Raw genomic sequence first — 5000 nt, 5'->3', positions numbered from 1 at the left:
CTAAGAAGAAAAGTAATCGCTGACAGCACGAAGGATGTCACGCGACTAGTTAGCAGGCTAGAGTCTCGTTCGTTATCGGAATTAACCAGACAAATCGCTCCACCAACTAAGAACGGCCATGCACCACCACCCACCGAATCAAGAAAGAGCTATCAATCTGTCAATCCTTCCGGTGTCCGGGCCTGGTGAGGTTTCCCGTGTTGAGTCAAATTAAGCCGCAGGCTCCACTCCTGGTGGTGCCCTTCCGTCAATTCCTTTAAGTTTCAGCTTTGCAACCATACTTCCCCCGGAACCCAAAAGCTTTGGTTTCCCGGAGGCTGCCCGCCGAGTCATCGGAGGAACTGCGGCGGATCGCTGGCTGGCATCGTTTATGGTTAGAACTAGGGCGGTATCTGATCGCCTTCGAACCTCTAACTTTCGTTCTTGATTAATGAAAACATACTTGGCAAATGCTTTCGCTTCTGTTCGTCTTGCGACGATCCAAGAATTTCACCTCTAACGTCGCAATACGAATGCCCCCGCCTGTCCCTATTAATCATTACCTCGGGTTCCGAAAACCAACAAAATAGAACCGAGGTCCTATTCCATTATTCCATGCACACAGTATTCAGGCGGGCTTGCCTGCTTTAAGCACTCTAATTTGTTCAAAGTAAACGTGCCGGCCCACCGAGACACTCAATAAAGAGCACCCTGGTAGGATTTCAACGGGGTCCGCCTCGGGACGCACGAGCACGCACGAGGCGGTCGCACGCCTTCAGCTCGCCCCACCGGCAGGACGTCCCACGATACATGCCAGTTAAACACCGACGGGCGGTGAACCAACAGCGTGGGACACAAATCCAACTACGAGCTTTTTAACCGCAACAACTTTAATATACGCTATTGGAGCTGGAATTACCGCGGCTGCTGGCACCAGACTTGCCCTCCAATAGATACTCGTTAAAGGATTTAAAGTGTACTCATTCCGATTACGGGGCCTCGGATGAGTCCCGTATCGTTATTTTTCGTCACTACCTCCCCGTGCCGGGAGTGGGTAATTTGCGCGCCTGCTGCCTTCCTTGGATGTGGTAGCCGTTTCTCAGGCTCCCTCTCCGGAATCGAACCCTGATTCCCCGTTACCCGTTACAACCATGGTAGGCGCAGAACCTACCATCGACAGTTGATAAGGCAGACATTTGAAAGATGCGTCGCCGGTACGAGGACCGTGCGATCAGCCCAAAGTTATTCAGAGTCACCAAGGCAAACGGACCGGACGAGCCGACCGATTGGTTTTGATCTAATAAAAGCGTCCCTTCCATCTCTGGTCGGGACTCTGTTTGCATGTATTAGCTCTAGAATTACCACAGTTATCCAAGTAACGTGGGTACGATCTAAGGAACCATAACTGATTTAATGAGCCATTCGCGGTTTCACCTTAATGCGGCTTGTACTGAGACATGCATGGCTTAATCTTTGAGACAAGCATATGACTACTGGCAGGATCAACCAGGGAGCTGCGTCAACTAGAGCTGAGCAGCCGGCCGCCCGGGAGTGTGTCCCGGGGGCCCGCGCGAACACGCAAGCGTCCGCTCAATCATTCTGCAAACAGGAGGAGGCTGAGCTCCCCTGCACAATACACCTCGAAACCCTCTCAGGTCCCGGCGGCGCGCAGCGCCGTCCCAAGTACTTGGTCGGGTTCGAGAGAGGCGCAATCGCCCGGAGTTAGGCGAGTAGACGCTTTCGGTGCGACCACCCGTGCTCCCAACTGAGCTTGCCGCTGCCGACAGAGGCCCGGGAGCGTGCTGTCGTGGCATTGCCGGCGGGAGACAACACGCGCCACCTACGGTGACCGGCAGCTCCAACGCCAGCGCCACAGAAGGACAAAAGCCCCACTTGGGTGCCGAAGCGAACTCTCCCAGCACAGCGCACGCGCCAACACATCCGCACAGCTGCGATACAAACCACCAGCGAGAACCGCTGGGGCGACCGAGCAGCAGACGGCGTCGCGGCGCCGAGCGCCGGGCGGCGGCGCATCCTCAACGCACACAGTCCTCAATCGGACCAGCACACTGAAGATGTCCACCGCGCTTCGCACCGGGCCCGCGAGGACCTACTTTGGCCGCACGGCGCCGCGCGCAGGGTGCGCCGGCGCGCAGCTGCGACGCCTGCCGCGTCCGTCGGCCGGCGCGCCTGCCACTGGCCGCCCCCACCAGCCGGCTGTAGCGCGTGCGCCCACGCACCGCGCGGCCAGCACGCCGGGAGGCGCCCCCTCACCGGCCGGGGACGGTCCCACCCAGCCACCGCCGCGTATCGCTTCACACCCAGATGCCGTTCAGTTTCGTCGGCATGGTGGGTATCGCTGGAACAACCGGTTAGTACCTCAACCTATCGTCGCCATCACCGATTCACCCCTAGCGAGAACAACCGCACCACAACAGGTTACCATTTGTTCATTTGCGTAACTTCACCAGAAAACGCAGGCGTCCATCGCCATTTGCAACTTCAACGATTATTGCATGCCTGTGTCAGGTGTCACGCCACACTACGTCTGCCCACATACACGCAACAAAATGTGCACGCCTAGACAATACGTGGAAGGTGGCCCCCGTACGTATGCGATGTCCATTGCTCGAACGACTGTCAACCGGCCTCTGTAGCATGTCGCAGATATGGAACGCGGTGCACCATGCCATCACGGTGTGTGAGGAGAGACGACTAGGTCCGAATACATCAACAGACAGCTCATGCTGATCGCCATCCACGGCGTCCGTTCCTCCCACACGTCTCTATGGCGTACCACACTGCAATCCAGCTCTCATAGGGAGACGACACGTAGCTGCGTGCACAATATTTGCACTGTATGGTCCGCCGTTTTTGGGCGCAGTCGTTGTGCGGTCACACATGTGCCACGATGTATCATTCAGTACATAAGGACGAATGTGCAGTACAGATTGTGGTTCACGCGTACGACATCAGCGGACAGTTGACACAGGCCGCACCACAACGTAGCCTGAGTACGTCGCATGCGAAGGGCATTGAACATGCAAACTTCTCACCAACCAGCTTGCGAAGGCAGGGGGCAAGGTGGGGACGTGGGGAGGGGCGGCATGTACGTCCTGCTGCCATCCACATTACAGTGTACAGCAGGAGCATGTGGAAAGTGAGCAAGACTTGCAAGGTGTTTAACATGAAGCGATACACAGGGGTGCGGGCAGTGCGAGTAGCGAACTATATTGCGAGGGTTGCGGGTGGGCAACACTACAGTAATTGAACGAGTCGTATAACAATTACAGAGCAGGTTTAGGCGACAACGTGGGTTACGTTAAGGCGACAACATGGGTACATGGGTTAGGTTAAGGCACAACATGGGTTAGGTTAAGGCACAACATGGGTTAGGTTAAGGCACAACATGGGTTAGGTTAAGGCACAACATGGGTTAGGTTAAGGCACAACATGGGTTAGGTTAAGGCACAACATGGGTTAGGTTAAGGCACAACATGGGTTAGGTTGAGGCACAACATGGGTTAGGTTAAGGCACAACATGGGTTAGGTTGAGGCACAACATGGGTTAGGGTTGAGGCACAACATGGGTTAGGTTGAGGTACAACATGGGTTAGGTTAAGGTACAACATGGGTTAGGTTAAGGTACAACATGGGTTAGGTTAAGGTACAACATGGGTTAGGTTAAGGTACAACATGGGTTAGGTTAAGGTAAACATTAGGTAGGTACAACATAGGTTAGGTTAAGGTACAACATAGGTTAGGTTAAGGTACAACATAGGTTAGGTTAAGGTACAACATAGGTTAGGTTAAGGTACAACATAGGTTAGGTTAAGGTACAACATAGGTTAGGTTAAGGTACAACATAGGTTAGGTTAAGGTACAACATAGGTTAGGTTAGGTTAGGTTAGGTTACACGTTGTTGTACGGAAAGGTGTAGGGGGGGGGGGGGCGGGGCGGCAGGTTCGTTGATAGTGATTATAGTAAGTGAATGCTTGTGACATGATCAGATTTGTCACGTCAGGATGCACCTTTGGCTTATTAGAGGCGGCGCTCCAATTCTATGCTTGTGTGAGACCTGTGTCTTTGACTCATGTCATTGTTTGTGCGCTGTGACAGGAGGTACTATTGTGATGTTGGGTGCACCGTTGTATAGGACATGTGTGGGTGTTGGTGCCTGGTCTGCGCAATGGTGGATGTCGAAAGGCTGGGATATTGTATTTTCCGCACGGACCTCCTGGTCCTGGTTGTGATAGTGTGGATTGTGTAATGTGGCGGAGAAGATGCACTGGATGTTGTTCCATGCTGGTGCTTACATATTGTATGTGCGCCTGTTAGAAGCAGAGAGTGGTGCGTGATCAGAGTGTCTGGCTGACGTGTGGTTCCCATTTTGGGCAGACTCTTTCAGCATGTATACGGACAGTTGTGTATATTTGCTGTAGTTTGATGGCTCTGCATTGATTACTAATCAGCGCCGTGTGTACGGGTAATCTGGTTCCAGTCCAAAATGTTCCATCTGTGTACATTAGTGACAAAAGACTCCCCCCATGCAGTGGGGCTCGGTCTGTTATAACTCTTCCGCGTAATATATTTGCCCCACGTTTTTGCGACTGCGAGTGCGAGTGCAACGCGCATGGGGACGACATGCTGATGGCTCGGTATCGGACGCCGTACAGTGAGCAACGCGATCGCGTCTCTCGCTCGTAAGTGGTACAGGTCGCGGCTCATGTATACGGACAGCGGGAATGTCGCATATTGGAAATAACTCTTCATGAAACGCAAGTTATAGGGGTGGATTGCACTTTACGAGTGCGGGAAACGTCCGCCGTTCATCCGCTGGAGGTGCGAGTTTGGCGGTTGGGGTGGTGCACGAACGGGTGCGGATGGCGTCATTGCCGGTCCACGGCTTCGTGCGGCAGAGCCACTGGAGATTGGGGTGCTATGGTCGACAGAGGCTGCAGCCTTTGTGGGTGGCGTCGAAAGGCGGCCACTGTGGCGCCATCGCTGTCTTAGTCGGCTTG

General features: G+C 54.0%; 1 non-coding gene across 1 annotated transcript in view; it reads right to left on the bottom strand.

Moving 5' to 3' along the window:
- The window catches only part of LOC124733978, a 1909-nt gene extending 417 nt beyond the window's left edge, over window positions 1-1492 (bottom strand). The window contains exon 1 of the ribosomal RNA XR_007009250.1: window positions 1-1492. This exon is cut by the window's left edge and continues 417 nt beyond it. This is a non-coding gene — a ribosomal RNA (small subunit ribosomal RNA).
- Window positions 1493-5000: the final 3508 nt, after the last annotated feature.

The sequence above is a fragment of the Schistocerca piceifrons genome, unplaced genomic scaffold (genome assembly GCF_021461385.2).
Source record: "Schistocerca piceifrons isolate TAMUIC-IGC-003096 unplaced genomic scaffold, iqSchPice1.1 HiC_scaffold_1418, whole genome shotgun sequence".
Classification (NCBI taxonomy): domain Eukaryota; kingdom Metazoa; phylum Arthropoda; class Insecta; order Orthoptera; family Acrididae; genus Schistocerca; species Schistocerca piceifrons.
Note: the sequence above shows the minus strand (reverse complement) of the source record. Positions and strands in the feature narration are given on the sequence as shown.